The following is an 11,987-nucleotide window of genomic DNA, read 5'->3' on the forward strand; positions in this document are numbered from 1 at the left end:
TAGGCGTGTGTGTAGACCAGGGGTAGGCAACCTATGGCATGCATGCCGAAGGCGGCACGCAAACTGATTTTCAGTGGCACTCACACTGCCCAGGTCCTGGCCACCGGTCTGGGGGGCTCTGCATTTTAAATTTAATTTTAAATGAAGCTTGTTAAACATTTTAAAAACCTTATTTACTTTACATACAACAATAGTTTAGTTATATATTATAGACTTATAGAAAGAGACCTTCTAAAAACGTTAAAATGTGTGACTGGCACGCAAAACCTTAAATCGGGGTGAATAAATGAAGACTCGGCACAGCACTTCTGAAAGGTTGCCAATCCCTGGTGTAGATTGTTGTTCGAGAATCTTTCTTTTTCTTTGTACTCTTTGTTCCTACTGCAAAACAAACACCACAGACGCACCACTGGTCACAGACTGCCAAAGGGAAGAACCGTGGGTCGGACCAGCCAGGTAAGCACAGTCAGTGTTTAATTTGTAATGAAAGAGGTGCTGCGGGTCAAGCAATTTTTTTTACATTCCTAACTGATGCCACAAGCCCAGAGGTGCCAGGGCTATGACTTGCCAAGCCTCGAGGTGCCGGCACTCCGCCCTGGCACAAATTAAGCCCTGAGCACAGTAGATACATAGGATACCATAGCCTAGGACCCGCTTCTAGGAGTGGGAGAACTGTGGGATTTCACTCCAAGCTAGGGAAAGGCAAAAGGCTGACACCTGAGGGGGGCACTCAGAAAGACTACGAACGGGACAGAGCTGTGGTTATGCCTGGAACTGTGACAGGTACCTTGTAAACTTTAAGCCTTCTGCTGCTCCTACTGAGATCAACACAGTGGACAGTTTGAATTACATCCCCCTTTCAATCCGGCAGCCATGCCCGGCCATTAATAGCTTACAGGGCACTTCAGCCAAAGGTCTCAACATGCTGCACACACTTCAGTTAATTCATTGGGTCTGCCAACATCCCTGCTTGAAGCAGATACGTATTGTAGCCTCTCTTTTACAGATCTCACAGAGAGGTAAGCATAGGTGCTGGAACCAGGGGTGCAGGGGTCACCCCCGGCTTGAAGTGGTTTCCATCATACACAGGGTTTACAGTTTAGTTTAATGGCTCTCAGCACCTTCACTATACAAATTGTTCCAGCCCCCCTGGAAGTAAGTGACTTAGTACAATGTCCCACGGTGAGTCTGTAGCAGAGCAGTAGCTAAAAATCGCAAGTTTTGTAGCCGGCCCTGGTAGGTAAACAACAGAGAGAGAAAACAGCCAGGTTCTCTCAATCGAAGTTGACAAATGTTCAGTAATATGTATTCCCTTCCCTCTGCTCCTCCTGCTTCCAGGTTCTGATAGAGATTAGATACTCATGCGTGGACACTATAGTAATGGAAGACATCCACAAACTAGCTTGCGTCTATCTTTTGTGGTGTGAGCTCTGCCACTTTACAATGCAACCAGTGGCTGATGGCTCCTCCTTATAGTTCTCAATGCAACTGCAATCACGACTGGCCAGACTCTACAACCTGTACTCACAGTGACCTTGCATTTGAAGCTATACACATAAAGGCATACCCAAAAAAAGACGATACTGCTTACCTGTTCCTATGTGCTTTTCTTCCATTGCTTAGATGAGAGATGCACACAGCTACCTCTGGTTTCAGATGAGAGATGCACACAGCTACCTCTGGTTTCAGAATAACTTTTGTGGTTTCATCCCTTTGGAACCTGACAGCTTGGTTCGATTTTGTTGCTGTTCTGGGACAAGGGTGTTCCAAGCACTAACTCTAATTGCTCTGCAGGTAACTGAATCATGTCGTGCTGTAACTTACCAGACTAGTTTGTGTGCAGGTTAGATGCTTGTCATAGTAAAAGCTCAAAGCAATCCCTAGGGCAAGCGTAATAATTAACCTAAGCTCCTTACGCTATTAACCACTTTGCTCTGAGTCTTTTGTTAATGATCATGGGGAAAGCAACTTGGAATTTTTCTCCTCTTGAAATAGGATTTTTATATGTGCAATGAAAACAAGCACATTTTCAAATCAATCAATTTTGTGTTTTTTTCTTTCCGTTGCTTCCATATGAAAAATAAGCAACACATCAATGTTCCCCAAAACACCAGTCAGTGGAGTTGGAAGTAACTTTCATAACAAAACCCCCAGCTCAAGGTGTTTGGGGTTTTCTGGCAAACATCAGTCCAAATTTGCCATGGTTTCACAAAGTATCTCTGAGTTTGCCAAGAATTTTAGCCAAGTTTCAAGAGAGGCTGGGGTTATGTTCATGGTGTCTGGTGAAATTTGGTGATTTCCCGGGACTTCCATACAAAACCACGTGTGGTCCTAGAAGTTTTCACCAAGATTCACTCTGACATTTCGGGCTACTGGTGCAATGTTACCCACCCAAAGTAAAAATCAGAAAGAGGCACACACAGACCTCTGAGCTGACACCACAGGATTTTATACAGCACTATTGGTCACACTTCAACGGGAGTCTCTCAAGCATAAACAGCCCCATGTTTTACTACCGTTCCAAAGACCTGCCTTAAAAATGAGTTTTTCTGATTTCAAATTTCTCTCTAATAAATATTTTTGTTTAAGTTATCAGTCCCAGGAGCCTCACCCAAATAGTCTTAAAATCCCAGCTTCTAGGATGGGTGAAAGCTAGCCACAGACGTGTTAAATACTCATGTACAATCGACGTGTGTGCACCTGGTGCTATTCCTTGCATCCCCTAGCACGTCATGAGGCACTGGCTGGTCTATATTCTTCACCACTGCCTTCTGCTGGATGAAATCAGAACTGCTCAAGTGTTGGTAATCAAGCTGCCACCTAGTGGCTTGATACCTATAAATAAAGAATGAGCGTAAGACTTGATACTATTTGCACCTACAGGTGAGCCTCTTTTCCCACAAGCAGTGGAGACCTGGAGCTTTGGAGAAGACGCTGCAAGATCTAGTCTACATTTCTGCCTGTTTTGGGTGAGCTGCCCACATGACAGCAGCCTGGCTCTAGATTCCATATTCTTATGACCCACCAGCAGGGGACTGAAGCTATACAACTCACTTGTGCTTAAGAACATAAGAACAGCCATACCGAGTCCCACCAGTGGTCCATCTAGCCCAGTATCCTCTCCCGACAGTGGCTTAGAGTACAGTGTTCTTATTTACCCACATCCAGGGCCGGTGCAACCATTTAGGCGACCTAGGCGGTCACCATGGGCACTGGCATTTTGGGGGGCTCCATTTTCTTTGGCAGCGACTGCGGCGGCCGGATCTTTGGCCGCCTCGGTTGCCACCGGCATTTAGGCAGAGGGAGTTGGGGCGGGGGAGCGCGGGGAGGGCCGCCTGCAGCAAGTAAGGGGATGGCGGCATGCAGGGGAACTGATTGGCGCCGCAAGCCTGGGAGGCAGGAGAAGTGAAGCAGCCATGGCGTGCTCGGGGTGCTCGTGCTCCTCGTGCTCGTGCGCGGAGCAGGGGTGAGCTGGGGTGAGGGGGTGCCTCAGGGCGGAGGGTGGGGAGTGAGGAGCTGCCACAAGGGGGGTGCCTTAGGGTGGAGGTGGGGAGCTGCCGCCGGGGGGGGTGCCTCAGGGCGGAGAGGGGGAGCTGTCGCGGGGGGGGGGCGTCTCAGGGTGGGGGCGCGGGGCCGGGGGCGCAAGGTGGAAGTTTCACCTAGGGCGCGAAACATCCTTGCACCAGCCCTGCCCACATCCCCCTGCTACTGGCTAACTTGAATGGAGCTTGCCTGGAGACCTGGTAATAGGAGTTTCTGGCCAATGGGGTAAGGAGAGGGGATTTTAAACCTGGTTACTACAGCCCTAATATTTGAAGAGCTGGTGTTTTCTGCGCTACTAGGAAATCTTACTTTAAACAGCAAGTGTCACTTTAAAAGAGAGTCAAATTTAAATCCATCAGCCCTGCTATTTCCATCTATTTCCACCTAACTGCTTGATCCAGAGACAAACACCTCTGGGTGAAGTCACAGGAGGTCAGTTTTCAGGGGAGTTCTGCAACATTGCTCAATAGCAGAACGGGCTACATGGGGTTTATTCCTGAATCAGGGCCCTGCGGCTCAGCTCCTAACAGCCAGCAATAAGGGAAGCCCTGAAAAATTTAACCCTAGCCTGTCCTGCAGCATTTTGTCTGTCTGTAGTTTAATTCATTTCACGGGATTGCATTACACTGATGTGCAGAACCAAGGACCGCAGGGGAAAAAATATGCAACATGAAGAAAAACTTTAAAGATGCAGATAATTTGTGGCAAAAATTAAATGTTTGTTGTTTTTTTTAATCCTTGTCTTCTTGCCACTTAGCATTTTGTTCTCCGCAAATGGTTCTGGATTCAGACACCACCAGCAGCTTTGGCCTCCGATGTGAATAGTGTTACTGGCAATTACTCCAGCAGCAGTGTGATCCAGCAGATAGGGAAGCCGTATAGGAGTGCGACAGCCTGTGTCTTCTTCCCAGCTGTCGACTTTCTAGTGTGTTAGGTCACCTGACCGCTCATTGCCTCAGTTTCCCTATGTAAAAAATAGGAATAATGATGTCTGCCCATCTTCATAAATCATTGTGGGCTCTAAGCATGACAAAGTGGTATAAAGGTGAAAGTCTCACCAAAACAACCTAGATTTGCAGGTTCAGAGGAGAGGGTTGAAGTATATACATGCTTTGCAACAATCATAATTCAGGTAAGGCTGTAGCCATAACATATTCCGATCCCTCATACTGCAGGGCCTTTAACGCTAGCAGAAAGGAGACAGCCAAGGAATAACATTGACCAGAAACCTGGGCTCCTAATTCTTTCCTACGTCCACAGGGGCAATGGTGGAGTCACAAATGGGGTTCCCCATGTAAAAGGTAATGGCTCCCCAATAACAGACCGACTGGTGTGCTTGGATGCTACCTCCCCCGACTGCACAGGAGGGCAGGCTACGCAATCTTTTTTTATATGCACTGCTATATGCTCAGGAGCAGGCTGTCATCGCTAGAGGAGGTGATGCCATGGTCTCCCCTCCACTAGCTTTAACTTCCAGCCAAGGCTCCAATGAGCGCTGATAGCAGAGGCTTCCTCGTGCATTGAATCCGTACATCCTCTGCCCATCTCCATCCTACCCTTATCCACTCTTACAGCTTCCCCCACATCCAGGGACAGTTTCCATTGCCAAGTGTTCCCCCAGCCCCAGTGCCAGTGGTGGAAACCAAGTGAATTGGGGCTCATAATCTGTCCCTCCCCCACCTCCTCTTCTCATCACCTCCCAAGAGCCTCTCACCTTTCTCCAGCTGCGGGGAGAATCTGATGAGTGGCAGGAGGATCCAAATCAATTTCCCAGCTATGGCCAGCTCCCTGTGCACAGCAACACCCTCACCTGATGCTGCCTGTTGTGTCAGCAGCTAACCAGCTGGCCCGTTAGGCGTGGCAAGTGAGAAGAGAGCACTGCTGTATGGGGGGTGAGGGGCAGAAGTCATTTACAGGAGCATTACTGCTTGCCTCATATAGGACTGACCCCATAGCACATCCACCAGGCAGAATCACCTTGGGAGAAACAGTGGAAAGTTGCTGGAATGTCACCACTAGGCAACTAAGGCCCTTCACTAATGACTTTGGAAGGTCCCTAGATGTGTGGAGCACCACACCAGCTGTGGGGGGAAAAGGGCAGGGTTTTCACAGCTGAAACTGCTGAGATGTGCAGAGAAGGGGAGTGGGGCATGTAGCCCCCTGCACGATCTCCAAGATCTTCTGCAATGCCCCGAGAGCTGCTCCATGAGGATCTAAGTGGGCATCCGCAATCTCCTGAGGATGGCTCTATGAGATCTGGAGAGGACCACTGCAGTGGCTGGAAGTTGAAGCTAGACAAGTTCAGACTCAAACTAAGGGAGGGCAATTAGCCATTAGAACAACTCATCAAGGGCGCTGGTGGATTCTCCCTCACTGGCTGTTTCTAGCCCAGGAGGTATGCTGTAGGTATGCGGATGTTGTCTGCCTGCCTGTGCTATAAGGAGTTGGTCATTGTGGTCCCTTTTAGCCATAGAATCTATTCATCCCTTGAGGGCTGCTGGAAGAGACCGAGATGTGGGCGGTCATATCCAATAGTTAGAGCAGTACTTAGGAATCAGAGCCCATGGTCTGAGCCAGACACCACAGCCAAAGTTACAAATCAGAGCCAAGGGTCAGGACCAGGTCACTTGGAGTGAGGCAAGGCTGGGAACAAGGAGGTACCAACACTAGAAGCAGTCACTGAAGTGGTGCTGCTGCTAGGTGTAAGAGCCGGTCTGCTGACTCTTCTAGCCAATCAGGCAGTGTAGCCAATTAGGCAGCCTACTACCATCTAGCTGTGCTCCTTAGGTTGCCCAGAGAGGGGCTCTGCTACAGACCAGATACTGGACAGCTGTTCCCTGAGGCTGCCTATACACCTGATTCCTGGTGGTCTGACTGAGCCCCAGGTTGTGTGTCTTGGGGAGTTCAGTGCTCACATTGCATCAGCTTGCCAATGTTGGTAACTGTGTGTTTCTATAGGGCTTCTCAATCCATGAAAGGACCTTTCCTTTATCCCATGACAGCTTAGCTAACTTACACTTCAATCTGTGACAGTTCCTCAGATTTGTCACCCTGAATTGTTCATGTGCTCAGAGTCTGAGAATAGGTGCATTAAATGCACTGAAGCCAAGGAAGCAATGAACCTATACGGATAGAAACTGATCACTTGGGATCCCAAATGAAAACGTGTCTTTCATTTAAACTCCTGTTGCTTTCAGTTTCCTTGCATGAGTTAAAAGGGGACACACAGAGATTAGAGATGGCAAAGATGTATTTTCCCTGTTCACACCCCTGCAAAAGCAGCAAGGGGTCTGTTAACTGAGAATACCCTATGGCGTAAACAAAGAGGGACCACAAGCTGATGTAACCCTTCTGCCAGGCCAAACTGATAGCAGCAAGGGCCAGGTTCAATACATAGGGGTCCCTTCCCTACAACGAAATGCAAACCAGCCCGAGCCCCCACCCAGTGACCTGGGAAAATCTTACACACACATCCCTGGGTGCCCCAAAGAGGCAATACTTCCCCTCTCGCAAGCACAGAGTCTCGGTGTAGCAGAAAATGTTTAACAACATGAGATAAACAACATAGCATTAAATTGGGAAAACACCTCAACTAGGCCATGTCCTTTTCCCTGGGCTCTTGAATCCAGCAACCCCCAAATCACCCACAGTCCCAAAAGTCCCACAACCCAAAAGTCTCTGTCCCGGGTCAGTGCAGCCCCAGAGTTCAAGAGTCTATCTGCAGGGTCCCGTCCCCCCCCCCCCCGCCTACCCCTCCAGCCTGGATAGAAATGTAGGTATGGTCCGGGGCAGACTGCCCTGCCTCTCCGTGGGGTTCTGCTTCCGCCTTCCCCATGAACTGCTCCGCTCCGCCAGCTGCTCTGCTCCACCAGCCGTCCTGTGATCCGCTCTAGCCGTCCCCGCACACTGCTTGGCTCCGCTCGCTCCATGGGCCGCTCCAACTGTCCCACAAACTGCTCCACTCCGCCAGCTGCTCTGCTCCGCAATATAGCTTCAGGCTCCCCCACTAGTTAGCACAGCTCTTTAGTGATTTCAGCTCATAGTAGGGGAGCCCCAGTGCTGGTGCACCATTAGCCCAAAGTGAGTTCAGCTCAGTAACCTGTAACTTAGATTCTTAAGGGAATCAAAAATCAGCTCTGATATTCAACAGTGGAGAAAGGAGAAGGTGCAATTTGTGCCTCTGGCTCACACAAGGAGCCCACTCCCTTGTCTAGCGAGTGCCACTCAAATGATGGTGAGACTCCCTGTCACAAAGCAGTTTCATAGTTCCTCATCCACACAATCAGGGTGACAACACTCCATTCCTCCCGCCCCAACAACAAAGAAACTGGGGATCCCACAGCTGCCAAAGCAACCATCCCAGGCTGCCATGAACTATGCCAAGCGGGGAGGGTGTGCCTATGCAAACACGATCAGCCCCTGAAATTCTTTTCCACACTTGCCATAATTCACCACCAGATGTCAGGGTAGAGCTCATCCTGACTCTGCTTACACTGAGACAAATTGAGCACAGCAACATCACACTGGACACCTTAGGGAAGGTAGGTTTTTTGTTTGTATGTTTTTAAAATTCACCTAGTAGAGATGCCAGCTCTGGGACAGGGGCATCCATATTCAAGTTTGCACTACGGTAACTTAGAAAATGTCCACCCATGGGTTGGGGTATATACAGAATATGCCATTTCCAAACGGATAAAAAATCCTGAATTGCCATCTGATTTTGCACAGGACCAACAACTCATTCTGAAGTTCAAGGTTTTAGGTTTAGAAATAGAATGAGGGTCAGTGCTTCATAAAAGAGTTCTGGATCTTTGAACAAACAGTCCTGGGCCATTTCTGAAGCAGACAAGAAATAATTACAGTATAAGCACAGAGGATGAACAGTAGCTGTTTAGCCACTGGGTGGCAGTGCTGAGTCGCTGCAGAACTGTGCTTCAGTTGAAAAGTGAAGATAAACCAAGCGGTGGCTCATCTGCAGGATGGTGTTGTGTAATACTGCTTCAATAATAACGGTTATTAAGCGTGCACCCCTGCGGGAGGCAGCATAGTCTGGTGGTGAGAGCAGAGGTGTAGGGGTCAGGAGACCTACGTTCTCTTCCCAGCTCTACCTTGGGTAAATAGCTTCATCCCCAGATTCCCATCCTATAAAATATCATCATCAAGGCAAATCCCACAGCCTCCTTGCAGATCAATGGCCCCCTCGCTCCGTTGTTAGCTAGGTTCTAAAGTCTGTCTGTCTGGATGTTCAGTCTGTGTCCATCTTTGGCAATCTTATCACACCACCAAAGTTTTTGGTGCCCACCTGACCGCCAGCCCCCTGTCAGCATTCCTTGGTAAACACACTTGCTAATTCATTGGTCTTCCAGCCTAATAATCTCTCTATACCAAGAAAGCCTCTGAAACCAAACCAGTGCTGATGGAGGTGTTTGTTGGTGTCAGCTCTAAAAATCTTCATAGCTGAGCTTGTCCTGCTACTGAAGGTGGAACAGCTGAAGGAAGTTGACAAGAACTGAAAATGTCAATCCATTGCCTTCCTTGGCACCCGCGTTTCACTGCTGGGACAACACCCCCCTCAGGAAAACCAGGCAGCAGCCCATGGCAGCAGATTCATGGCAAGCTGGGGTGCATGGGGTGCGGACTCTGAGCACAAACTGTTAATGCACATAAGCAGGGTGCACGCTGTGGACCCCTGGTGCACATTTACATAAGCGCAGGGGCCCTGGCATGGACCACACGGCTGGAGCACCTGGCCCAATGGGAGCCCATGGCCCAGCCCCCAGCAGCCTCTCCCTGGTCAAGTCCTGGGCTGGGCAATGAAGAAGTAAGTGGCACCCTCAGCCTGCCCCCCACTCTAGTCCTCCTGCCTTTCCTCAGCCCCCATGTTCTACACCCACCCCAGCTGCCCCTGTCCCCCATGGGCTCCTGCCCCCAGTCACCCTGTTCTAGCCTTCCTGCCCCCCATATCCTTTCCATCTGCCACACAGGGTCCTACCCCGCAGCTACCTCCCACCTCAGCTAGCGAATAGGAGCGGCTAACGGGAGTTTTGCGGGGGACTTCTCCAGGTGAAGGAGGAGCAGTTATGTGACGCTTGGGCGGTGTCTAGAAGTGGGGATGACTAGTTGCAGTGTGGGAGAGCCTGGGACCTGTACTGGGCTCCCCAGATCTTCTGGCCCCAGCACTTGCTGCTGCTGCCACCCTTGCCACCCCACTGGCTGCTCCCCGTTGCTCTTTCCAAGGTCATCTCCAGCCAGGGGAGCCGCAGACAGAACCGATGGAGCTACCTGCACAGCAGATGCCACAGCAGCCTCTGACCACAGAGAGGTACAATTATGGACCATCCTAGCAGCCCTGCTGGATGCACGGCATGTACCTGGGCTGTGGGAATGCATTTGCTGCGACAGCAAGACTTAGCATCACACAGGGCAGGCCTCTGTCTGCATTGCTGGCCCTTCTAAACACTCAAGTAGGATTCCGTGATTCCTACAAGCAGAGAGCAACAATAAATAAATTAAATCCCTGCCCCCCATTCCCACCCCAAATGTATATCCCCCTCCCCCAAAGAAATGCAAACAGGGGGGACAATAAAGAAAAGTGGTCAGGGAGCCCAGAGTGGAAGGTGGGCTGTAAACCCCCTTGGAACTGGACTACAACTGTAGAACTCCGAAATAAGCACTCAAGTTTACAGACGAGCCCGGTATCCTGAGAGAGGCCCTTTGGGGTGTTTATTCATTTCCGTGTAGAGTTCCCACCCAGCTGCTACTTCTTTCTATTAATACCGAGTCTTACTCTATTGACTCAAGCTTCCTAGCAACCAAGGCCAAAGAGAAGGTGCTAAGAATTGGAATTAATTGTTAATAAATCCAAGGGTTAATTGTCTCTGGCTGGAGGAGCTTGTTAGATGTTGGCATGAAGGTTTCCAGCGGCAAAGCAAGCTAGGAGAGTTGGACACCCGACTCATTGAATTTCCCAGGCTTTATCCTTCTGCTCATCGGTCTCCGAACTGGTGATCCCAATGAAGCATTCTGACATGTGTTAGCATTGCTGGAATATTGGAATAAAGTACAGAATCCATCAGGGATTTTTTTTTTTAATCTTGGTCTAATGCAGCTGTGGAGCAAGACCTGGAAATGGGCTTCCATTGACTTCAAAGGCAAGTCACTGGAAAAAGCAAGGATTGAATCTAGGCTTCCCAACCCCCCTTCACACTTCTCTAACCACAGTCTCTTTATGCCAACTTCAGTGTTAAAGAAGCTTTACTGCATGCCCCAGCCTCACTGGTGATCTCCAGAGAACTAACTGAACACTCCAAAGAAATAGCCTCTCACACCATGGCCTGGGTTCCACGTAAACCTCCCGGAGATGGATTCTATAGGAGTTGCATCTACACTGGGTGACCAAAGGGCAATCAGAAAACACTGAACTTGTCAGAACTGAGCCCTCCCTCAGTGCCAGGGCAAGTAGTGGTCGGTCCCTGGCCTGGGCCCAGGAGAGTTAAAAGAAGCTAAGGCTCCGGGACGAAGACCATGTTAACAACTCCGCTTAGCCCAATGGAACTCTCTATAGTAAGGGCAAAGATCTTGATGTGGGTGACAGAGCTGCCTCAGGGGTTGGTCTAACAATGTAGAATGAACTCCCCCAGGAACTAAGGACCATCACAAACCTCTCTGCCTTCCGCTCCAACTGCAAGGTACATTTCTTCAACCCGCTTGTCTGATATAAAGACAGAGCAATGCGTACATAAGAGGGGGTGGGGGGGAAACCTATCAAACCAAAACACACTCTACTGCACACACAATTCTCCCCCATAACCACACATGACAGATGTTAGTCAGGTCACTCAGTGCAGTATTGGATGGCATTCATACACTATGGTGATGAGTGTGGCATGAGAACCTGCTTAGAACAGAACAGAAGAACTTTGCCAGAACTGGGTGGAGTGTCTGAGCATATGCGCCCTTGCTACAAGGCTCTGTTCCTCAGCTTCCTCCGATCCTGTCCTTGCCTGGTAAAATGTCCCTTATTTACATGTCATGCACCTTGTTCGATCATTAGGCTTTTCCACAGTATCCATAGAAGTAACCCTGAGCTGTGCTTGGCAGCCTTTCGCCTCCGGCACCAGTCACGTGCAACATGAGACCCTGAAACGAGATCCCCAGCTCAGTGCCTAGAGGACAGTTGTTCACAATGGAAAAATTTCTCTGCTCGTAATTTGCCCTGATTGGCAGCCTCTGCTGAGGAAGGTGAAAAGAATGAGATGAGACAGAGCAGCATGCCCAACGCCCAGCCCCTTCATTTCTCCTGGGAACATACTTGGTATCCAAACCGCTCAATGGAATGTGTGTTCCATCCCTTGCAATGTTAGAACCTGTCTACACAGGCAAACCAGCTGTGACGGGGGCAGCATGAGCGACAACAGGCTGGGTCTTACCTGTGTCGACAGGAC

Source organism: Mauremys reevesii, linkage group 3 (assembly GCF_016161935.1).
Source record: "Mauremys reevesii isolate NIE-2019 linkage group 3, ASM1616193v1, whole genome shotgun sequence".
NCBI classification, from domain to species: domain Eukaryota; kingdom Metazoa; phylum Chordata; order Testudines; family Geoemydidae; genus Mauremys; species Mauremys reevesii.